At 45.3% G+C, this 26,080-nt stretch overlaps 1 protein-coding gene across 1 annotated transcript in view; it reads left to right on the forward strand.

Annotated features, from left to right (window-relative positions):
* Nucleotides 1-26,080, forward strand: part of LOC126161882 (cubilin) — a 1,256,608-nt gene that overhangs the window by 127,630 nt on the left and 1,102,898 nt on the right. Inside the window, exon 2 of the mRNA XM_049918020.1 lies at nt 18,127-18,203. The gene's annotated coding sequence lies outside the window, so the exon portion shown is untranslated. The remainder of the gene's footprint in view (nt 1-18,126; nt 18,204-26,080) is intronic.

A 26,080-nucleotide genomic window follows, 5' to 3' on the forward strand; every position in this document is an offset into this window, starting at 1 on the left:
AACATATGGTGGAATACGCACCAAACGCAAAATCATAGCGACCCCTAATTTTCGTTGCAAACTTTTTGAGTTTTGCGTAGTGTCTTACTAAAATGTGTACATGAGAATAAGAATGGTCATTAGCGAAGTGATGGGCACGAAGCTGACATATAACGCTACAAGTAAGGCAAAAATCATTTATATTCAGAGAATAGTTTCTGTAAAATCGCTTGAGAAAGATAAGAGGTTGCGCGCGCTTCGGTTCAGTCAGCGCAGAGCGTCGCCAATCGGCGCGTGCGAAGTTTGGTGTACGCGTCGCAATATGCGCTGCACCCGCGTGACCCGTGCGGCACGTGCGTGTCACGCTGTAGTGTCGTGTCACGTCACACGTGCTATACGCTTCTCAATTTGCGCCTAGCCTTATTGCTGCCGCGTGAGCGGCAGGCCGTTTAACCGTTGTCAGCTTTCTCAGACTCGTTCACGAGTAGAGCTGTTGCATATCGTACGTATCCGTTACTGACAAGGGAAACACCTCATCGCACGTCCCTCCGAGTTAGTGGTGAGATATGTTAGATGCAGTGGATTGCCCGTCAAGAACTGAACACAGATCAAGCATGGAAACAGGAAGAAGGCGTACTAACTAACTTTGTGTTCTGCCTTACGGCAGGTCTTGTCGTGGGGGAGCCTCGTCAGAGAGGTCCACCTCATGAGCGTCTTGGGGAGTGATTCCAGTGGTGGTTTCCCGTTGCCTTCCACTGATGATAATGAGGACAACGCAACACCCAGTCCCTGAGTGGAGAAAATCTCCGACCCAGCTGGGAATCGAACCCGGGCCCCTTGGCGTGACAAGCCACCGCGCTGACCACTCAGCTATCGGGGCGGACGAAGGTGTACTGAATGGGAAAAAAAAGCAAAATAGAAACCGTGAACGGCCCAAGGACAAGAAGTGCAGTAAACAGTAGCCTGAAACAGCAACGGTGGCGTGGGTAAGCGGTCGTAGTGTTGGGCTGCCAAGCGGGCGAGCCGTGTCCCAAACTCCCTCGTGACATTTATTTCTTTTTCTTTTCACAATATTACGAACTGCCCGTCGGGTCATTGAAATGCTTGTTCTTTTTCTGTAGTCTTGGCAGCTGTCACACAATACACTGGTTGTAGAATATGAGTCACGTGGTAAGAATACTTTACCGTCGCAACTAAATGTGATGAATAATGAGTGCAGGCGAGACACCACATAGAAATCTCACAGAAATGAAAACAAATAAACGGGCGTGAACTATGTTACAACAAAGGAATTCGGGAGTCAAGACTTCCAAAACGGAACGCAACTTCAGAAACGTTAAAACCATATTTTTGATGGAGCACAGAAAATCTGTGTGATTGTGAAACTGCATTCATTTATTGTAGCTTATGTGACAGAGTATTATGTTTTGATACGAACACCTATATCGGGCAACGAGGCACAAACCACTCACTTACCAGTCGTTCAAATTAGGTGCGTCGATAAGAGATTCCTATCACGTGACACAAATACTATCACTAATCACGTGTATGACACACCAGACGTGTTTTCCGATGGAGAATTCGGTTGACTTGCCGCCTTGTCATCAAATATTTGCGGATCCCATTCGAAGGCCGCTTCCTTTCGGCTGCTGATAGACTAGTTGTGCAGAATCAACTGTCATTATAGATCCCTACCTTACACCTAGCTGTCGCAAACGGACGTTACTCCACGACACAGACACAAATTTGAATAAAGCGAACAGCGGAAAAAAAGGAGAGTTGAATACGGCTTGCCAGCTTCATAGTCCAACATCGTAAGCACGTAACAACGACACCATTTCTCTGCCTGACTGTTCTATATTTTACTTCTTTTCTCGCACAGTTTACTGTTTCGTATTTTTCTTTTTTTTCGCAGTCAAGTGCACCTTCTTCGTTTTCATGCCTGATCTGTGTCCAGTTTTTGACGGGCTATCCACTGGGCCATCTTACCACTAACTCCGAAGGGGGTGGGGAGTGCGAGTATTCCATGAGACTACGTTCTTGTCCGAAATGTTTCGTTACTCTCATGTTTACTTCCCCGCACGCGGTTCGTATGACATTCGCTAGTTTTTATGTTCCTTCGATTCGTTATAATCAGCGGACGCGGAGTAACGGAAACGTTTCGTTACTCGTCTGTCTTCTTTCCTCCACTTCCGCGCGGACTCCATATTTTTCACATTCGTTCAATTCCTTATCCCCACCGTTAGAAGTACCGAGTACATTGTGTCCCTCGCCATCATTTCTTTCCAACATGCAGCTCGCGTCCGACTCGGTTGGAATAGACGGTATACTTTGTTTTACAGACTATGTATTCCTCTGTACGGCAAATCACTGTGCCTTTCCACTGCCATGCGTATAATTGCCGAGGCTGCCTGTAGCGGACTTGCGTGAGGCACTGACCTCGCCATTCAGTATGGAATTATTTTAATATGATAGAGAGTTAGTTCTTGCAACTTCACCTGTTATGATTAATGTCAGTATAGCCATGCGGTACATTCAACAGTATGTGTGGGAGAAAGATCTTTCAAGACAGGACATCTATTCAAACGGCGCAATCACGAGCGTGGTGACACCCACAGCTTGCTGTGATAGCAAAAAAGTATTTGTGTGTATTGGATACATCAGTATGAAAATCAGTGACGACAGCAATGAGGGACGAAGAGTTTGTAACATGTATGTGTCTGGAAAACACCGAACACATACGGCGCAAAATTTAGTCGTAACTTTTACGGATATTCGCAAGCGCCATTTGCGATCGAAAGGATGTGATTACATACATTAAAGCGGTGTCTGCTTCTCACTCTTCTTACGTTCTGCTCGCTCTGACGTCGCACGTCCGTGGCAGTTAATGTCAGTGCTCACTCTAACATTTAACAGTGTCGAATGCGGCTTGCTCAAATATGTCAGTTCATTGGTCGACTATCAACTTTTGAGCTCTGTGGAGGCGCCATATAAATGTTGCCGCGGGTCCAGAAGTACCAGACACGTCATTAATACGAGTGCGTGATGAAAAGTTTGCCTCCGTATTTTTTGCATGAAAACTCTTAAAGCCTTTTAAACAAAACAAACGGCATAATATTCTGTATTTTTATTCTTTATGTCTGCACATTGGTTTCTCAACATAGTCACCCCGGCGACGAACACTCCTCCCACCGGGAGACCAGATTGTTGATACGGTCACAGCAGAATGTTTGACGGAGCCACAACCTCACTTGTGCTCGCTCCGCTTCATCACTATGCAACTGAAGTCGTCGAAGGTGGTCTTTAAGTTTTGGAAACAGATTAAAATCGGAAGGGGTAACTTGGGAACTGTATGGATGATGATCGATGACAGTGAGTCCAAGGCTTCGGGTTGCTGCAGTTGTCACAGCGCACGAGTGTGATCTGGCATTGTTATGCTGAACGCAAGGGTGCTGCGCGTGTGGACCAACTCTTCGAATTCGAAGCTCGCTTAGAGCACGCTGTTTCTCACGCAGCGACATAGTTACGTCGCAGAGTGCCATGTCACACGCTACGATTCGGAGCCCTCTAGCGGGAGAGAGCTGGAGAAATCTAGACATGAAGATCAAAGATGTAGAATGTTAATAGAGTTTGTTAAATTTCGAAAATGTTTAAGATTTTTCAGAGATAAAGTTCGGAGGCGTTACTTTCCAGCACGACGTCTTAAAATGATGGCATTACTGGTTGAATTTCTTCAACGTTTTTTGTCGTGTGGTGACAGCTGATACGTGGATTTTACCCGTGTGCATATGAGAATCATATGAAACGTCCAGTCACGTCGCAGATGCTGTGCTGGTCTTCATGCGAGCTTTGTGTGGTTATAGCTTTTTTTATTAATTTTTTTGTTTAATAGAAGATCAGATGAAATGACATTGCTTTATTGGAACGGGGACGGGGAGAGGGGGGAGTGAATTACAAAATAAAAAAAGAGCATATATACAGATGAAATTTTTGAAGAAAGAATGGACGGCTGGAATTCGTTGTGCCGTTGACGTCTGGTTGCTGATTAGAAACCATTATGTTGAATGAGAGTTCGCCGTATACCACTGCGCCAACTCGCTCGCTGATATAGCATATGATAGTTTGTTGGGAGCGCGGGGGGGGGGGGGGGAGGGAGACAAACGGGGGGTGCGTAAGAAATATTTTTAATATTTTAGAAGACGAATGGTGACTTGTAAATAGCCATGAAAAAGTTCCAGTTCCGACAGTTAGAAAATTGCATAATGCTAACTTTTAAATCAGAACCTGACTACACTATATTTTTTCCTTTCCCTGAGATTTAGGGTTAGGCGCCTCCCTCCTGCCTCGCTCCCCCCCCCCCCCCCCTCCTCCGCCCTTACCCCCGGGTGTAGGAATCATTGTGCTCGAGGATCAAAATAAGGTAATAAAACACTACAGCAGTGTATGAAGTGGATGAACGTGGGGTAATTCGTTTTCTGGGTTCATGATGAGTTTGTGTAAATGTACGGCAACAATCCACCGCCACATGACACAGTGGTTAGGTGGCACGCACTCTTTCAGGATGGTCAGACGCGTCTGCATGACGAAGAACGAAGTGGCAGACGATCTCTCTGTGAAGGAACGGGAGTCGAGGAGAATGGGAGGCTATAGGGCTCGAATGTGGGTGTGTCAGAATCAAGGCGATCGTAATAAATGTGAAAATCTGACGCTGATCAGTTTCAACATTTTAGAAGATATTTAGAACGTGGCAGAGTTCGCCAACCGCTGGGTCCGTCGCTGCCCCCACGCATTCGAAGAACTCGCCGAACTGAGACAGCAGTGAAAATGTTGCAGCTGTGTCAGACCAATCCTAATGACTTCTTAGGCACCTAGTCATCATAGACGAGTGCTGGTTGCACCGTTATGCCCCGAACCGAAGGAGCAAAGCAAGCAGTGAAAAGCATGTGGGTTCACCAGCGCTGGAAAAGGCGAAGGTTCAGCCATCATGGGGCATGACACTGCAAGGACTGCCGTGGTGTGGCGCTAGCATATAATCCTGGAAGATGCAAACCGTCACAGGGAGCTCCTGACGGGGTTACGGGAGGCTGCCGAGAGGAAATGTCGCGGGAAGCTCTGCATTGGCGTGTTTTGCTTTACGACGACGCCCCAGCTCATTTTGCAGAGAAAACAGCTGAATCGGTGGACTGTAAAGTTTTGCTTGAACTACCCCCCCCCCTCCTTGTCCACATTTTGTATTGTCCTGATATGAAGCCTCTCTTTCGTCGGGAAAGCAATATTTGCCTGGTAGTTCGAAGTTACTGCTCTGCACTTAATGTGACAAAGGGGCCAATATTCGGCTCTGAATAAAGCTTGGCTTATAAATGTCCTACGGACGAGACGTGCACCGTTTTCTTTACGCCCTGTTTCTGTAGTAGCAAAATAATTTACTAAATTATAAGTTAATGAACATAAACAAATAAACGTGTCTCAGTACATAAGTTCCATCATCCGCATTTTTAGATGCCTGTACCCGAGAAGCGATTAGCAAAAAAATGGTTCAAATGGCTCTGAGCACTATGGGACTCAACTGCTGAGGTCATTAGTCCCCTAGAACTTAGAACTAGTTAAACCTAACTAACCTAAGGACATCACAAACATCCAAGCCCGAGGCAGGATTCGAACCTGCGACCGTAGCGGTCTTGCGGTTCCAGGCTGCAGCGCCTTTAACCGCACGGCCACTTCGGCCGGCAAACGATTAGCAATCCGCAGTGTCTTTACGTAAATAAAATGACATCACTCTGCCGTACTCTGCGGTGGCAGAAAACTGGAGTCTGCCTCTCGATCGAGGTACCGCACTGTTCTGCTCTTTCTCCGTACCTACTGCTCCCATGAGCACCTCTTCCACCACCAGCATCCACCCACGACACGTGTCTTCAGCCAATGAGAGCTCGAACAACACTCTGAGATATAATATGCCAAAGGGGTACCATTCCTACTCTGATGATTCTATAACTAAAATTGACAGATTATGTTCACATGTTCAAACGTGTGTGAAATCTTATGGGACTTAAGTGCAAAGGTCATCAGTCCCTAAGCTTACAAACTACTTAACCTAAATTATCCTAAGGACAAACACACACACCCATGCCCGAGGGAGGACTCGAACCTCCGCCGGGACCAGCCGCACAGTCCATGACTGCAGCGCCTGAGACCGCTCGACTAATCACGCGCGGCGACAGGTTATGTTATAATTGTTGACACCGATACTTACCATCTTATTAACACCGGCATGATCGTGCTTCTGTTGTATATTATAAGGAGCATTGATCATAGATTAATAAAATGAGTCATTAATAACTGTTTACTGCTTCACTTTTTCCGTGTAAATTTGGAGAATGGTCTGGTCCGACGGCCGTGGACATATAAACTTAGTGTTGTGAAATACGAGATCTGTTGAGAAAATTCTGGAACTTCGTCCACACAATTCTTCTGCGCTTATATTTTGCTTATTGTATATGGCCTCCTTCGAAATACTCTTCTCCACAGTTGATACAATGCTCCCAACGCCGTTGCCACTTCCGTAGGCAGTCTTGGTGCGCCTCTTCCTGGATAGCGCGATGCGCCGTCTGCGAATTTTCTCTTATCTCGTGTTTCGTTATCCTTTCAACGGGGTTTTGAGCTTTGGAAATAAAAAAGTCCGCAGGGGCCAGGTCTGGAGGGTACAGAGGATGAGGCAGCACAGCGATTTCGTTTTTCAGGCAACACTCACGCACCAACAGGAATGAGTGTGCGGATGCGTTATCGTGATGAAAGAGCCATGAATTATCTCGCCACATTTCAGGCCGTTTCCTTCTCACATTTTCTCGCAGATGTCGCAACACCTCCCGATGGTACCATCGATTAACGGTTTGTCCCTGTGGCACGAATTCACGATGAACTAATGCTTCAAAGTCAAAGAAAACTGTCAACATGACTTTGACATGTGACCTGAGCTGGCGAGGTTTTTTTAGTCTTGGCGAACCTTTCCCGTCCTATTGTGAGGACTGAACCGTGGTCTGAATATCATAACCGTAGACCCACTTCTCATCACCAGTTATGATTCTCTTAAGGAACATCTCGTTCTCATTTGCGCGATCCAAACGATCTTTGCAGACTGCGAGACCAAGTTCTTTCTGGTCTTGACTCATGAGCCCTGGGTCAAACTTGGCGGCAACACGACCATTCCAAGATGCTGTGTCAGGTATTCATGACGTGATCCACCTGAAATGTTACATTCTTCTGCAATCCCTCGAACAGTCGGTCTTCGATTGGCACGCAGAATTTCGTTGACGTTCCTGACATGAGCGTCGTCGGTGGATGTCTAGGGGCATCCTGAACGAGTGTCATCTTTAACTTCGTTCGGCCATTTTTACACCGTGTGAACCATGCATAACACCGAGTACGGCTTAGACACTCATCGCCGTACGCTTCCTGCATCATTTGGTGTGTCTCTGTAATAGTGTTCTTGAGTTTCACGCAAGACTGAATGCAGACGCGTTGCGCCTCTAACTCTGCCATCTCGAAAATCACAAATTGTGCGATGTAATGTTCTACTCGGCACAGCACTGAACAATAACTAACAGACATACAATAATGAAACCACCGGCAGTTAAACATTAAACACAGGCGTTTGCAGGTATGCCAACCGCATTTCTCTCCAACGCACCATTGGCACGAAATTGCGAATTTTCTGGATTTTTTTTAGAAGATCTCGTATTTAACAATAAGGTAATATTTGTTCCAGAATGAGATTTTCACTCAGCAGCGGAGTCTGCGCTGATATGAAACTTCCTGGCAGATTAAAACTGTGTGCCCGACCGAGACTCGAACTCGGGACCTTTGCCTTTCGCGGGCAAGTGCTCTACCAACTGAGCTACCGAAGCACGACTCACGCCCGGTACTCACAGCTTTACTTCTGCCAGTACCTCGTCTCCTACCTTCCAAACTTTACAGAAGCTCTCCTGCGAAACTTGCAGAACTAGCACTCCTGAAAGAAAGGATATTGCGGAGACATGGCTTAGCCACAGCCTGGGGGATGTTTCCAGAATGAGAAACATCCCCCAAGAATGAGAAACATCCCCCAGGCTGTGGCTAAGCCATGTCTCCGCAATATCCTTTCTTTCAGGAGTGCTAGTTCTGCAAGTTTCGCAGGAGAGCTTCTGTAAAGTTTAGAAGGTAGGAGACGAGGTACTGGCAGAAGTAAAGCTGTGAGTACCGGGCGTGAGTCGTGCTTCGGTAGCTCAGTTGGTAGAGCACTTGCCCGCGAAAGGCAAAGATCCCGAGTTCGAGTCTCGGTCGGGCACACAGTTTTAATCTGCCAGGAAGTTTCATATCAGCGCACACTCCGCTGCAGAGTGAAAATCTCATTCTGGAAACATCCCCCAGGCTGTGGCTAAGCCATATCTCCGCAATATCCTTTCTTTCAGGAGTGCTAGTTCTGCAAGTTTCGCAGGAGAGCTTCTGTAAAGTTTGGAAGGTAGGAGACGAGGTACTGGCAGAAGTAAAGCTGTGAGTACCGGGCGTGAGTCGTGCTTCGGTAGCTCAGTTGGTAGAGCACTTGCCCGCGAAAGGCAAAGATCCCGAGTTCGAGTCTCGGTCGGGCACACAGTTTTAATCTGCCAGGAAGTTTCATATCAGCGCACACTCCGCTGCAGAGTGAAAATCTCATTCTGGAAACATCCCCCAGGCTGTGGCTAAGCCATATCTCCGCAATATCCTTTCTTTCAGGAGTGCTAGTTCTGCAAGTTTCGCAGGAGAGCTTCTGTAAAGTTTGGAAGGTAGGAGACGAGGTACTGGCAGAAGTAAAGCTGTGAGTACCGGGCGTGAGTCGTGCTTCGGTAGCTCAGTTGGTAGAGCACTTGCCCGCGAAAGGCAAAGGTCCCGAGTTCGAGTCTCGGTCGGGCACACAGTTTTAATCTGCCAGGAAGTTTCAGGTAATATTTGTTGTTTCTCATGATTATGGCTACTGTGCAATGCTGTTACCAGAAATATTGTTTATTGTGTAGCACTGAATTATTTATCACTCATTAAGTGTACACATTTGCGATGAAATGAAGGGTTTGATTGTAAACACGTTTATGATATTTTTTACGGTGTAGTCTATTCCATTTATTGATTAAATGCTCTTACATTTACCGTAGCAGTCTTTCTGGCCTCGATTCAAGCTATTAGTGTGTGTTATGCTGGTCGTTAGCCAGCTTACTTAGGGTCCAACCACGGATACTAGAACACCCGATAGGGATCACGAGCTGTATGCGCAGTAGTATCCCGCGCCGCTGACGTCAGAGTGAACCCAACCAGCGACCAGTGGCCTCAAATTTACGTAACGTATTGTGTTGTAATTACATTTACGAGCGAAAACAAGGTTATTTGCGGCAGTATGAATTTTTATTAGTGACTGGCAGTTAAGTACAGAGTTACGCCAAAATTATTAGCGCATCGAGAGATTTTTTAGAGTAAGTTTTTAATTGAAAACTAGTGGTTTGTTGCACGATCGACAACTCTACTAACCGTACCCGAAAAGTACGTCATCACTTAAAGATGCATTGAATGTATTCTTGAGAGCTACTTCTCCTAAGTGCGATGACGGGAGATTCTTTGCCTACCAGCGTCTTCAAAAGAATTAGGTATTTGATTTTGACACGTAAGGCGAGCGAAATCCTATCAGGTAGTACGTGTAAGAAAGAGAGTACGAAACTTTAACATTGGCGGAAACTCGAGATACGACTGTAGAATCTTCATCTTCTGAGAAATAAGACACTTACCGTCTACAGAAGAGTGAATGCGACAACAAGGAAATTGAAGAGACTGTTTCAGAGATGGTAGAAATTTTTGAGAACTGCACCGAATACGAGAGGGAAAATGTTCCAGATTTTAAGAAAATGTCGAGCTGTCAGAGACGATTACAGGATATGTTGCTTGTAGTCAAACGTAAACATTCCACCTATACATCAGCTGAGTGATGATTCCTAAACAATATTTTGTTGTTCTAATACTGACTGTGATGATACACTTTTTTTCCGTTGCTAACCAGAGTAATTTTCGTGATTAATTGATAATATGCAATGCATAGGTTGCATATTTCACGAGAAAACACCTGAGGACTGTGACATTCGTTTTTCTGTAGTATCTTTCCTTCTTCCGTATCGGCAATATTCAGACATGTTTAAGGGATATTGAAATATAGTGGTTTTCGTCAACCAATGGATATTTATTTTAACTTATTTCACTACATGGACGTATTATAATTTCTGGAGAGGGAGTCTGATGTCACATAGAAAAGAATTGCAAATAAGAAGAGAGTCTTACGTAACGACAGCTGTAGGTGTCCACAAGAAGCTTTCTTGGTAAAGTATAACAAACGTTGTCCGCAGGCCTGCTCTATCTTGGATATGTACGTGTATATTTCACAAAAGGAAATAAAAAAATGGTTCAAATCGCTCTAAACACTATGGGATTTAACATCTGAGGTCATCAATCCCCTAGACTTAGAACTACTTAAACCTAACTAACCTAATGACATCACCTACATCCATCCCCGAGGCAGGATTCGAACCTGCGACCGTAGCAGCAGCGCGGTTCCGGACTGAAGCGCCCAGAACTTCTCGGCCACAGCGGCCGGCAGGGAAATAGATTACACACGAAAACCTAGGGAACTTCCCTCTTTTCACGCTATATTTCCCGAACAAAACAGTACACCATTTGTACGGTAAAGTAACTGATCACATAAATGTTTCAGGAGAGAACTGGCTTTAGACAGGAGGATCGTTAATGAAGCCAACTGAAAGATCTACGGAATTCGCTTTGAACATGGAAAGAGAATCTGAACAATTCCACGTCAGTTTCATTGATCTTCCCCCAAAAGCTTTCGTAAGGTTAAATGGCATTATAAATGAAAGTATCCGCGACTGGAGAACTTGGCTGTAATGGATTTCATTAGAGTGGAAGCTATCAACAAGAAAAAAATGTGCAAAGGTAGTAAGCGAGCCGAGAGTGAACAAAGACAGAAGCTGAGAAAAATGAAAAAGTTTTTAACGTAACTTTCCAGAACTGAAAAAGAAAATCTGTTGATAAAGTCAAAAATTTTTAAATGCTATTGTAGGAGTTTTCTCCGTACCACAGATCTTTGTGGTCTAAGCCTGTGTCAGCCTATTCCACCAGAATGAAAGCAGTGCCTACCGAGATAGTGAAAGAGTTCGACATCCTTCGAAGGCTTTACAACAGCATTTCGCCGACCATAGAAAAAATCATTAACTAATATAAAGCTTCATAATAGTATTATTACACTAAAGCATGAAAAATCTTGATTACATTCACAGCTGCGTTTGAGTTAAACATGTGTGCGCTATGTGCCTATAAGTCTGAATGCAGTGCGGCGTGGCGAGACGATTCACAGTGACGCCGCAGCTCACAGCCCGCCTGCGCGCGACTGCTACCAGTATTCCGGTATCCGTGGATCTTTCTGCACGACTGACATGTGGCTGCTTCTAAAAGCCCTGCCGGTAAAACCCTATCGCTCGCTCGAGTTAATCTTCCCATTGCCGGTAAGCCTTCTCCGTACCTGCTCAACGCAACCGTTGCCAACCTTTCAGATTTATGTTCATATTTACTCGGACTCAAAACACACTTTAACTCTTCGTTATGTTCCATTGTAGCCTCGGGATTCTCCCAAGACTCGATCAGTTACGGTCTTCTATTGTCCCGACCTGAACCTTCCGGAACACCCGGGATGAGTTTATGTCGCTCCATACCGCATTTTCCAGCATCACTACCTTCTCTGTTTTCAGCTCTTGAGGAAGATTGGGCTGCCATTCGTTCAGATATTCAGATACCTCGTTGAAAGTGACTCCAGCAGAGTTCAAGCTGTCATTAAGACGGACGGTGGACATATTCCATATTAATGTCCACTGACGTGTGTCCAGATATTTTTTTTATCAGATATTGTATAAGCTCACTGAGCAAAAATTTAGTCCGTCCTGGAGAAATAATTACAAGCGTAACCAAGCATAATTTAATACAGTTAACTCCGCCCTGAATTTGATAACAGCCTGGATTCGGTTCGGTACTGAGTCCATAAGGTTGTACATATACGTGGCACCAAGATTACTCTACTCACTGAGGATGTGATCGCCCAGTTCAATCAGACTGGAAGGATGCTGATGTTGGGGTTTTACCCACTGTTCCAACGTGTCGCACAGATTTTCTTTGGAGTTAAAGTCAGGTATTTTTACAGCCACTCCAGGTGTAATAGGGTGGGAGAGTGCTCAGTCATATATTTTTCCAGCCCTATAAAGTTTTCTGCTTTATGTGCCCGTGTGAGCAACGGAGTCTTGCGAGGTCAACAACTTCAAATGTTAATTATATGCAGTTCCCGTCGCAGTTAAGAGGTTGAAATGGACCTCCTGCACTAATTCCTGTCGGGTTTGGGAGCGATTTTGATTCATAAGCCGTGACGAGAGTTTCCAGTCCCTCATAGTCAGGATCTTTTTCAGACCACAATTCTTGCGTCGCGTTTTTTGGCCGCATGTGGCACACCACTGCTTGTAGGCACTGGGGGCAGACCAACAAATCCAGCAACTTCACACACTGCATTGCCACGGGCACGACTAATCACGATTGCCCCATTTTTCCCCTCTGTCTTGTCATTGAATTTACCCATGTTTACGTACAATATCCACATGAAAAATAAATGTCTCACTGATGGCTACTGCTTCATGCTTACGCGGAGGCAGTGCGCGCGCTGTTGAGCAAGTGACTATATCGCTGAGCCGTCCGTAATGGCTTAGCGATTCATCTTTAGGATAACCGACTGGCGATTTCACACATACACTACGAAAACAACACCTCCACCTCAGAGGGCACACGGCTTGTACATCCCGCGAGGGCTGACTGCCAACTTCTCGATTTCACGAGCACGAAGCCACTCCAATATAAAACATCTAACCTTTGCCCTTTCAGTCAGTCACCCTTAGCAACACGATTTAGGCCTTTCCATTGGCTGTTTGCTGCTCCCGCTAATAGCACTTTCTGTAAGGTGCTTGTAACGGATCCCATAGATTCCGCGTGTGACCGATTCGTCTAAATTTTTAAAGTACTCGAATTACGTATACTCGAATATTTTAATGTTTTATTAGGAGGGAAAGTATTTATTTTTGTCTACGACGATAGCAATTATTAGCTAACACATTTTCTGTGTTTGCTTTCGAAGGTGTCTAATAAGGTACAAAATACGATATTTAGCGACCTGAAATCCATGGTTTCGATGACTATAGCGCTATGTAAAAACAAACCTCTAAATCGTCGTTTTACACTGGCACATTGCGCGCGACCCGGTCACTGCCTCACGTAGCCACAAAAAATCGTCTAATTCGATATACGATCTCTTCCCAGAAGGCTTTTCTCGCTCAGCTGAACTTTGGCACTGTTACTGTTCTGCTGACTCTAAGGATATTCAATTGACTTGTTGGTCATGTGTAACCAAACGGGACGTATTGTTAACTATTAAGCAGTTAATTTTATTATGAACCTCTGTCCAAAGCAAGAGGAGGATAACGGGGCTCGATGTGCATGTCATATTACTACCTTGAACTGCTGGTAAAATTCTTTGTTTACAGAACCAGGTTCATAAAAGTATTCACAGCTTCATGTTATGCGAAATATAAAATCATTGTTGGCAAATGATAAAAGCCTGAATTAGACACCGATATCATATCATCATATAAATACACTGAAGCGCGAAAGAAACTGGTATAGGGATGCACATTTAAATATAGATATATGTAAACAGGCAGAACGCGGCGCTGCGGTCGGCAACGCATATATACGGCAACAAGTGTCTGGTGCAGTTGTTAGATCGGTTACTGCCGCTACAATGGCAGTTATCAAGAGTTAAGTGAGTTTGAACGTGGTGTTATAGTCGGCGCACGAGCGATGGGACACAGCATCTTAGAGGTAGCGATGAATTCGGGATTTTCCCGTACAATCTTTCACGAGTGTACCATGAATATTAGGAATCCGGTAAAACATCAAATCTCCGACATCGTTGTGGCTGGAAAAAGATCCTGCAAGAACGGAACCAACGACGACTGAAAAGAATCGTTCAACGTGACAGAATTGCAACCCTTCCGCAAATTACTGTAGATTTCAAAGTAGGGCTATAGAGTGTCAGCGTGCTAATCATTCAACGAAACATCATCGATATGGGCTTTTGGTGCTGAAGGCCCGCTCGTATACCCTTGATGGCTGCACGACACAAAGCCTTGCGCCTCGCCTGGGCACCTCAACACCGACACTGGACTGTCGATGACTGGAAACATGTTGCCTGCTCGGACGAGCCTCGTTTGAAATTGTGTCGGGCGGATTGACGTGCACGGGTACGGAGACAACTTCATGAATCCATGGTCCCTGCATGTCAGCAGGGTACTGTTCAAGCTGTGATGTGGGGCGCGTGCAGTTGGAGTGAGACCCCTGGTACGTCTAGATACGACTCTAACGGATGACAAGAACGTAAGCATCCTATCTTATCACCTGCATGCATTTATGTCCATTGTGCATTCCGACGGACTTGGGCAGTTCCACCACAGAGTTTAAACACTTTTGCTGGCCGCCAAACTCACAGGACATGAACATTATGCCTTGCAACGTGCTGTTCAGAAGAGATCTCCACACCCCTCGTATTCTTACGGATCTGCCCCCTTATTTCTAGGCAAACGAAAGATGATCCTTACCTTCATCTATGATGCCGGGAATTATAATTAAACTGACGTTGTTCCGAGTGCTGCAGTGCCGGATATATAGCAGGACACTGAAACATCGCACGCACGTTCATTAATCGGTGCGCTCTTAGATTATTAAAAAAAAATAATAGTTCCACTTCCTGCCACCGGGCGAAAATATAGTTCTATTAACCGTTAGAAGATTGTGTCCATACAGGAAAAGGGGAGGAACCATTCAACACCTGATGACGATGGTTCAAGTATATATTAGGATATGGCCACAACTTGCAGCATGTGTTCAGTATGATCTACCCATTCAACAACAGGCTACATTGGTAACATGGCTTGGTGGACGGTTGCACGCCGCATATCCTGCGTAATCAGAGCGATATGTCGCCGTATGCAACCCTTCAAATCAGGAAGAGTCCAGATACAGCCCTGATAGACGCGATCTATCAACCAGAAGACACATCGATTAAGGTCGCGGGGTATGGAAGGCTAAAAGTCTTGAAATTACCCAGAGATTATGAGGCAGTTACGAAGGTTTCTCGAAGCAAATCTTTCACCTGGCAAACGACATATGAATTCGCCCTATCTTGCATGAAATTAGCGGTGTGGACACAGGTGCATTCTTGCAAAGCTGGAATTACGCGTTGCACAAGAAGGTCCTTATAAGGTGCAGAATTCACTGTACACGTAATAGGCCCAAGAGGTGTCATCGCCTCGAAGAAAAACGGACCGAGAATGAAGGCGCTTGTGAAACCACACCACACAGTCACATAAGATGAGTGCACAGGCTGTGTCGGAGTAGAATCCCATTCGAGACAGTTTTGTACATTCACTACACCATTCAGAGCAAAAAATGCCTCCGGAATAAGATTTTAACTCTGCAGTGGGGAGTGCGCTGATATGAAACTTCCTGAGGGATTAAAATTGTGTGCCCGACCAAGACTCGAACTCGGGACCAGTTCGTGGGCAATTGCTTTACCGACTTTTTTTTTTGTTCAACTCATTTTTGTTATAGATTGTTCGTTGAATTTGTTGGGGGCGGTCGTCCGATGACAGTCGTTCACGTTCTTCGTTGCTCCGTTCACTCAGTTTTTTTTATTTTATTTTATTTTATTTTTTTTTTTTTTTTTGCGGATGGTAGCTAACCATGTGAATGAACACGCTGAGCTACCGTGCCGGCACCGACTGAGCTACCGAAGCACGATTCGCGACCCGTCCTCACAGCTTCAGTTCTGCCAGTAACTCGTCTCCTACCTTCCAAACTTCAAAGAAACTCTTATGCGGAAAGTCCCGAGTTCGTGTCTTGATCTGGCACACAATTTCAATCTGCCGGGAAGTTTAAAAAATGCCTCGTCCGTCCAAATCTTCGTCAACAACTGCCATAGGAATGGGTCTCCTCCATCTCCCTGTTGAACCACTTAATTCACTTGTTGCTTCAAATTTATTGATCATATTCTTGAAGTCATTTGTTTACATGTGGCCTCTTCGGAGCTCTGTTGGCGATATTCCCGCAATGCAGTGCTGCTGTTGCTGCCGGTATGATAAAACAGCTTTACCAGCAAAAAAATGGTTCAAATGCCTCTGAGCACTATGAGACTTAACTTCTGAGGTCATCAGTCCCTTGAACTTAGAACTACTTAAACTTAACGAACCTAAGGACATCACACACATCCATGCCCGAGGCAGGATTCGAACCTGCGACCGCAGAACCGCTCGGCCACCCCGGCCGGCATCTTTACCAGCAGTTCACGGTCTTTCTTTTTAATAGCAATTGCCTTTCGTACGGAGAACTTCAACTTCCGAACCCTTTATAACTGTCAATTGACAAAATGAATCAGCGTCCAGTGACAAACAGCAAACTGACTTCAAGACGGGAAACATTTCACATTATGACTGCTTACAGCGCCACATCTTCACACGGTGGCAGAATGTGGAGCTATTGTTTTCTATAGCGCATTCCACGAGTGCACCGATTAATGATTGTAACTATGACGTATCAGCATCCTGCAATGTATATATGCCGCACTGCAGTACTCGGAACACCGTCAGGTTAATACACTGAAGCGCCGATGAAACTGATATAGGCACGCGTATTCAAATACAGAGATATGGAAACAGGCAGAATACAGCGCTGCGGTCGGCAACGCCTATATACGACAACAAGTGGCTAGAGCAGTTGTTACATCGGTTACTCCTGCTACAATGGCAGGTTATCAAGATTTAAGTGAGTTGGAATGTTCTGTTATAATCGGCGCACGAGCGAGGGGACGCAGCATCTCCGCGGTAGCGATGAAGTTGAGATTTTCCGTACGACCATTTCACGAGGGTACCGTGAATATTAGAAATCCGGTATAACATCAAATCTCCGACATCGTTGTGGCTGGAAAAAGGTCCTGCAAGAACGGGACCAACGACAACTGAAGAGAATCGTTCAACGAGACAGAAGTGCAACCCTTCCATAAACTGCTGCACAATTCAATGCTGGGCCATCAACAAATGTCAGCTTGGGAACAGTTCAACGAAACATCATCGATATGGACTTTCGGAGCCGAAGGACCACTCGTGTACACTTGATGACTGCACGACACAAAGCTTCAGGCCTCGCCGGGGCCCGTTGATACCGACTTTGGACTGTTGATGACTGGAAACATGTTGCCTGGTCGGACTAGTCTCGTTTCAAGCTGTATCGAGCGGATGGGCGTGTGCGGGTATGGAGACAACCTCATGAATCCATGGACCCTGCATGTCAGCAGGGGATTGTTCAAACTCGTGGAGGCTCTGTAATGATGTGGGGCGTGTGCAGTTGGAGTGATGTGGGACCCCTGATACGTCTAGATACGACTCCGACAGGTGACACGTACGTAAGCATCCTATCTGGTCACCTGCATCGATGTACATTGTTGATTCCCTGCGGACTTGGGCAATTCCAGCAGGACAATACGACACCGCACACGTACAGAATTGCTACAGAGTGGCTCTAGGTACACTCTTCTGAGTTCAAACACTTACGCTGGCCACCAAACTCCCCAGACATCATCATTATTGATCATATGTGGGGATGCCTTGGAACCTTTTGTTCAGAAGGGATCTCCACCCCCTCATACTCTTACGGATTTATGGAGAGCCCTGCAGGATTCGTGGTGTCAGTTCCCTCCAGCACTACTTCAGACATTAGTCGAGTCCATGCCACGTCGTGTTTCGGCACTTTTGCGTGCTCACGGGGCCCCTACACGGTAATAGGCAGGCCTACCAGTATCTTTGTCTCTTCAGTGTACAACTACCCGTACCATGATGAATCTTGACTTTAATGTAGGAAACGGTTGTGCTAACGTGATGATTAATGTCTGCGCCGCCAGCTGGACACAGCTGATGTTGATGCTGATGCTGACGTGATGCTGTGTTGCAGGTGACGTGGGGCGGAGGCCGCCGCCAGCTGCGCTCTCCTCAGCCGGTCCCGCTCCCGGACTCGACGCGGACGATATGGTGAGTACCGCAGACACGCTCTCTCTCTACCATCGCACAGCTAATTACTGGCCTACTGTTCCTCTTCAAATATTATTCAGCAACACTAGTTGCCAACGTTCTACCTCAGCAATCCATATACAGGCCACATTATAACTAATATGGAAAAGTGACACAGGTGTAGATACACCATAATAAAGCAGAAAAGTTCCAATATACAAGGGCCCACAAAACGAGTTATTTAAGAAGTAACTGACTACAGTACGAAATATTATCCTAGTTACTACAAATGTACCTGGAAATGTAAACTTTTCGATAAGAACCCATCCAGTTAATCTGAGATTTCACTTATCACTTATCTTAACAAGAGGAACACTACTGTTTCAGCATTTTACGTGTTACAATTTACGGTACACTCATGCGTTTTAAAATACACTACTGGCCATTAAAATTGCTGCACCAAGAAGAAATGCAGGTGATAAACGGATATTCATTGGACAAATATATTATACTAGAACTGACATGTGATTACATTTTCAAGCAGTTTGGATGCATAGATCCTGAGAAATCAGTACCCAGAACAACCACCTCTGGCCGCAATAACGGCCTTGATACGCCTGGGCATTGAGTCAAACAGAGCTTGGATGGCGTGTACAGGTACAGCTGCCCATGCAGCTTCAACACGATACCACAGTTCATCAAGGTTAGTGACTGGCGTATTGTGACGAGCCAGTTGCTTGGCCACCATTGACCAGACGTTTTCAATTGGTGAGAGATCTACATCTACATCTACATTTATACTCCGCAAGCCACCCAACGGTGTGTGGCGGAGGGCACTTTACGTGCCACTGTCATTACCCCCCTTTTCTGTTCCAGTCGCGTATGGTTCGCGGGAACAACGACTGTCTGAAAGCCTCCGTGCGAGCTCGAATTTTACATTCGTGATCTCCTCGGGAGGTATAAGTAGGGGGAAGCAATATATTCGATACCTCATCCAGAAACGCACCCTCTCGAAACCTGGCGAGCAAGCTACACCGCGATGCAGAGCGCCTCTCTTGCAGAGTCTGCCACTTGAGTTTGCTAAACACCTCCGTAACGCTATCACGGTTACCAAATAACCCTGTGACGAAACGCGCCGCTCTTCTTTGGATCTTCTCTATCTCCTCCGTCAACCCGATCTGGTACGGATCCCACACTGAAGAGCAATACTCAAGTATAGGTCGAACGAGTGTTTTGTAAGCCACCTCCTTTGTTGATGGACTACATTTTCTAAGGACTCTCCCAATGAATCTCAACCTGGTACCCGCCTTACCAACAATTAATTTTATATGATCATTCCACTTCAAATCGTTCCACACGCATACTCCCAGATATTTTACAGAAGTAACTGCTACCAGTGTTTGTTCCGCTATCATATAATCATACAATAAAGGATCCTTTTTTCTATGTATTCGCAATACATTACATTTGTCTATGTTAAGGGTCAGGGTCTGGAGAACGTTTTGGCCAGGGCAGCAGCCGAGCATTTTCTGTATCCAGAAAGGCCCGTACAGGACTTGCAACATGCGGTCGTGCATTATCCTGCTGAAATGTAGGGTTTCGTAGGGATCGAATGAAGGGTAGAGCCACGGGTCGTATCACATCTGAAATGTAACGTCCACTGTTCAAACTGCCGTCAATGCGAACAAGAGGTGACCGAAACGTGTAACCAATGGCACCCCATACCATCACGCCGGGTGATACATCAGTATGGCGATGACGAATACACGCTTCCAATTTGCGTTCACCTCGATGTCGCCAAACATGGAAGCGACCATCATGATGCTGTAAACAGAACCTGGATTCATCCGAAAAAATGACGTTTTGCCATTCGTGCACCCAGAATCGTCATTGAGTACACCATCGCAGGCGCTCCTGTCTGTGATGCAGCGTCAAGGGTAACCGCAGCCATGGTCTCCGAACTCATAGTCCATGCTGCTGTTCGTGCAGGTGGTTGTTGTCTTGCAAACGTCCCAATCTGTTGACTCAGGGATCGAGACGTGGCCGCACGATCCGTTACAGCCATGCGGATAAGATGCCTGTCATCTCGACTACTAGTGATACGAGGCCGTTGGGATCCAGCACGGCGTTCCGTATTACCCTTCTGAACCCACCGATTCCATATTCTGCTAACAGTCATTGGATCTCGACCAACGCGAGCAGCAGTGTCACGATACGATAAACCGCAATCGCGATAGGCTACAATCCGACCTTTATCAAGGTCGGAAACGGTACGCATTCTCCTCCTTACACGAGGTATCACAACAACGTTTCACCAGGCAACGCCGGTCAACTGTTGTTTGTGTATTAGAAATCGGTTGGAAACTTTCATCATTTCAGTACGTTGTAGGTGTCGCCACCGGCGTCAACCTTGTGTGAATGCTCTGAAAAGCTAATCATTTGCATATCACAGCATCTTCTTCCTGTCGGTCCAATTTGGCGTCTGTAGCACGTCATCTTGTGGTGTAGCAATTTTAGTGGCCAGTAGTGTAGGTGTTGCGCGTCTTGTGCTCGCATTTGGAGAAAGACTGCGGAATGCCGTGTGTGAAGGTGCCAGATCTGCTTGAGCTGGACCAACGGAGAGGCAGACCAGTCCTTAAAATGCTTCATGAAGTTACTCAGCGGAATTAATTTTCACGTAATTTGATAGTCAAGTGGCCCTAGTGTTGAGTCCCAGGTACTGACATTTCCATAATTTTAATATTGATTAACTTCATAAGAAGGCTCTACTAATTACGAAATTAAATACGTGCCCAGGTAAATGCTAATTTTATAACAAATTATTTTGTGTGCACAGATTAATAGAAAACATTACAACGTTTAATAACACACACTTCGAGAACATTCAACTAGCACATTAGATCGATTGCAAGAAAAGGAACTCTAAGGGTCTGGGAAGGCTATCTGATGCGGGTATGTACAAAGATAATAAACCACTTTCTAAAAGATTCATTATACATAATGGTGCCGCGTGAATACAGTGATTGCAAGACCGAAAGAAAGAAGAACTACACGTGCACTGCGCATGTGAACTCAATCATGGTGAGCCTGCGTGAATCTAACTGAATCTTTGCTGCGACTTAATCCGCAGCAGCTGCTGTAAGATCTGAGCAGACGTGATGACTTGAGACGTGTTGGTGGAGGTCGCCGAAATTCAGACTGTTATCAGTCTAACTGTAGTTACCGCCTTCCCCTCCCTCATCTGCAAACCCAAGACCGTCCTACCATGTAAGGAAGAGAACCGAGCCAGTATCAGACAATGATGTGAAGTGAGAAAGTGAACACCACTCCCAGCATCTGCTCCGAGCGGTATTTCGCGCTAAAAACCTTGTCCGCCTATCGCAAGATTTTTACTTGTTTCTTCTGTCAATAATATTTTTATTGGTTTGCGGTTTTAGTCCCACCATGTAGTGTGCAAAACTCAGCTCCCAATCCGATGTCTGCCGCCCTGCTCTGTTTTGAGAATTCCGTCATGAACGAGTGTTCTTTGGTCGGCCAGTTACTTGTCCTTTAGCATGAAACAATACTACAAAACGGCACTTCGTTCTTCAGGAGTTCTCAAGACGCTTCTATCTGTCCGTGGTTGGCGAAATTCCTCCCATCCTACTGTCATGGTGCCGGAGTTTTTCCTCTGGACCTGGTGGTGAAGACGATGTACAGGAAGTCCGCTGTAGGTTTTACTTGCCTTCAGACCGGGAAAGGAGATAGACATCTGTAGAAATACCCCCCCCCCCCCTTTCCCATCCCTAACGCGTTTCACGAGCAAAATACAACCTCTACATAAGCTCAGAAGAAGAAGGAGAAGTTAATCTGCCCTTACAATCACTGCCGTTACTCTCTTATTAAATTAAGATAGATTCATTCGATCTGAACATGTTTGTCGAATTATTGATTGGATATGTGATGTACACTTCAGATAGGAGATGATCCGAGACAGCAAAACACAGAGCGTTGAAGTCAGTTGACACTGGAGGCCAAGGCACAGCAGGCGTTGCTTGATCTGTCCATCCTGGACCATGCTGGCGCGATGATGTCGTCTCAGTTAAGAAGCAAATTTTCCGGTGCCTCGTCATTTACGCAAAACATTCCTCAGACTTACTCAAGGGACGCATATGGGTGCAATAATGAAAGTTCTAGCCTAAGAGATCGAAGGTACCCTCGATAAAGAAGGGTTCTTCGAAAATGTCTGACCCAGTGAGACAATTGTCTGGTACCTGTAACCACACCTACGAAGAGAAAAGTTGCTTATGTTGTCACCCATGAAGAGCATGTGGGTTTAGATCAGATTTTAGCCTAATTAAAGGGAGACCTGATTAAAAAGTTTACATTTCAGACACGTTTTTAGTAACAAGGACAATTTGTCAGAGTGAAGTCAGCGGCGGCTGGTAATCACGTACTTGCAGCTGTCTCGCAAACGGCTCGTTTATGGACTAATGTTTAGTGGAACGCTTTTCTACTGTAATCGTACACTTTTAGCTGTGTCATCTTTCGCTGTCATTTGTGATACACCTTATATAACGGATACAAAAAGAGGTTAGAGGTTTATAATATACATCGTTTTTGTTATATTTGGCGTACAGTGTAAAAGATTCTCGGAATAATGAGGTACCTCAAACACTGCCGAAAGTATATAAAGAATAAACTCTATTTCGAGCTGTGGCGTGAAAGCGATACCCGTCATTTGCAGGGGCTGTACTACTTACAGGGTCGTCACCACATTCTGTACACCTTCCAAGAGCTGTGGAAACGGCCCCTCCGGGAAGGAGAGATATAGCAGAGGCCTTGCCTCAGCCTCTGTCCGGAGCCGCTAGGCAGTTCAAGTTTCGATTCTGTGAGGCGTACTTGAACAGCGCAACTGGAAATGCACTGCACGCCAATGACCGGAGTCCGGGTTCGAGTCGCAGTCCAGCATATGGTTTGAACTTACCGCAGATCTTCATCTGCCTTATATTTCGCTAAAAACTGACAGAGTGTAATTTCGGCTCGCAGTTCTTTGTATGTGCGCTGAACGTGGGCAGTTGTTATCAATAGGTGCCCCTTCAGTTTTGCGTTCTCCTCATCTTGTACGGGCTGATTAAGATGGCACCTGCTACTGCCTTACTTTTGAACATGGATAGGTTAGCTAGCAGTGGAGGCGTATACAAATATCGAAGAAAAAAATCAATTGATGTGTAATCAAGAGAACATGGCCACCACTAAAGACAATCCTGATTATCTGGTCTCTTGAGATCAATCTAGCGACTGGGGACGATAAATTTACTGCCAGCCACATTCGGTCTTTGCCGGTCAGGATATGTTCCCAGGCCCACCCAGCTGTTGAAGAAAGGGCTGTCTACAAAGGGTTACGGTGTACTTATTTCATCAAAGAAGAACAGAAGAACAGTCCATGTATAGCTTGACCACAAGGTAAAAAAAACAAAAAATCAATTTTGTAGTCTTGTTCGCTACACGCTGCAATATCTCATAGGGACCATCTAATCCCTGAGATACATCCATTATGAGTGTTTGTCGTTCAGTGTAGATGATATGTTGTGTATTATATATTGTGTATTAAACTGGAGACCTAGAACCGACGGAGAGGCTTCGTCCCGCTGTAGCCCTCAGTGGTTCACCACCCCACAACAGGCCACAGCAGTCCACCCACCCCACTGCCGCCCCACACTGAACCCAGGGTTATTGTGCGGTTCGGCCCCCACCAGTGGACAGCCCCCCCCCCCCCCCCCCCCCCCGTCACCCGGGAACGTCCCATACCAGACGAGTGTAACCCTAAATGTTTACACGGTAGATGATACGTTGCTTCAACATCACAGAAAATTCAACCACGAAATTCTTCATTCACCCACATTTCAGTGTCAATTTGACATTTAAGCCACATCTCCATTCGCACCAACGGTACCTCCAACTCCACATCACTAATTTCACCACCTGGCGTAATCAGTGGTACCTCTACATCAAGCCTGCAAAGGAAAAACCGCCCAAGCTTTCCGTGGCTGAGTCCTTTCTAAAAGTCCAAAACCATCCAATTCACCTACGACACTAAAGTGTTTTACACGTCCCCGTCAAATCATGATATTCGTCCCTTCCGGCGGAATCCCCACATATCAATCATACAAATGGATTCTACGATAGACTAAAACTATTAAAATTGTTAACCGGCTGACAATGGGGGTTAAATCGCAGTGACATCAAGCATACCTATCAGGTCCTTATTCGTCTCAGCCTCATATATGAAAATGTCGCATTGACCTCCAGCCATCCCAAGTGCCACCACTCCTTTCAAATTGTTGACCGTCATGCAATACGCTTCACTTTCCACAACCGGTATGCGTGATATCTGCCTGAGACTTAGTCTACAGCAGGTAAAAAGCCATTCAGAATTGTGCTTTCGTAAACACATGGCTGAAATGGCCCACAACGCTTAATTTGAACTAGGAGACGACAAGTCACTGATAAGACCAATGGGTGTCATTTATTATCTTTCTAGGAACCCCTTGGCTGCGATATCTCAAGTTCATTATTTAGTAAGGCTCACTTTAAAAGTGTTAAGAATTACGACAGGAAAAATATTAATTGCTAATGACTCACCATGTGTAGCAGGAGGGTGACAGAATATGTGTGTCCGGGAGGAGCAGAGATCAGCCTTTTATGGGATGTATGTATTGCACTTCACAAAATGGACATCGTCGATATTCAAGAAACGTTCAAAACAAACCATTAACTTGCACCACATACACCGAATGAAAAATAGCACGCCACAGTGATGATAAAAGTTCGCATCATCAAGGCCGAAGACGAACTCCTTGGGAGTTACGAATCGTGCAGGACGTTCAGCTAGATATCTACTCTTAAAGAATACATACAGAATGATATTGGTATAACGGGGTGATGAGAACTGATGGAATGTGATGGCATGCAACCGAATGAGAAACAGTCTGTAGTGGAGCTTATCCTGAAACTGGCTAGCCTTTAAGTGTAGCTGCAGATAACACGATACTATGTTTTATAAGCACGGAAAAAATAAACATCTTGAGGCTGAATCTGTTCAGTGGTTCCAGGTGATATCAACTGCAATGTCACACACTTTTCAGGACGGATACTCTGCTCTAAAGGACTGTGTGTTTTACACGCAGATCAGGAAGCAGGCAAAAGCATGCTATTTTGACCAGCTATTGGCCAAAAACAGTGCCCATACCATGGTTATAGTTCTCTTATGCCCATTTTCCCTCTCTTGCTTGCTGTGACGTAAATATTCCCTACTGCCCTTGCAAAATCACGCACACGAGAAAGTAAAGTAGGGCAAAGCACCTCCAACTTCTCACAGCACACAATAAATAACTTTCCAGCCAATTTACCATTAAGTTTAACAGTATGAATAATTGTATACGAATGCGTAAATGCATTGATGTTAGTTGATCTTGATACAACTCTCTTGGTACCTCTTATTTCCAGGGCTCCTTTGATATGAATTTCCTCTTCAAGTCCCGATAGGTCGGAGTTGAAGACAAGTTCCTTACTGAACGACGGGATAACTTTGTTTATGTCACCTACAAATTTTCTGGCCGATTCCGCAGTTAACTTTGCAATGCCAAGTTGACGCTTTGTTTGAAACTTCGCTGTCTTAGATCTTCCAAATTTTGTAACGCTGTAGTAATGAGCCATCCACTTCTTTTTTTAAATTAATGTTATCGATGTCGCGCGCAGTTTGATTTGTATAACATAGTAGGTCACTATCATGGTCGTACTATAAATTGTATCGAGCATCCTTGAAACACGCAAATACCAGTTTTTGTAACAAGTGTGCCTTGTCCTCTCTTCAATATCCGTACTTTTTCTTAGTGCACTACGTGGTCATATTGTGG

This window comes from Schistocerca cancellata, chromosome 2 (genome assembly GCF_023864275.1).
Source record: "Schistocerca cancellata isolate TAMUIC-IGC-003103 chromosome 2, iqSchCanc2.1, whole genome shotgun sequence".
NCBI lineage: Eukaryota > Metazoa > Arthropoda > Insecta > Orthoptera > Acrididae > Schistocerca > Schistocerca cancellata.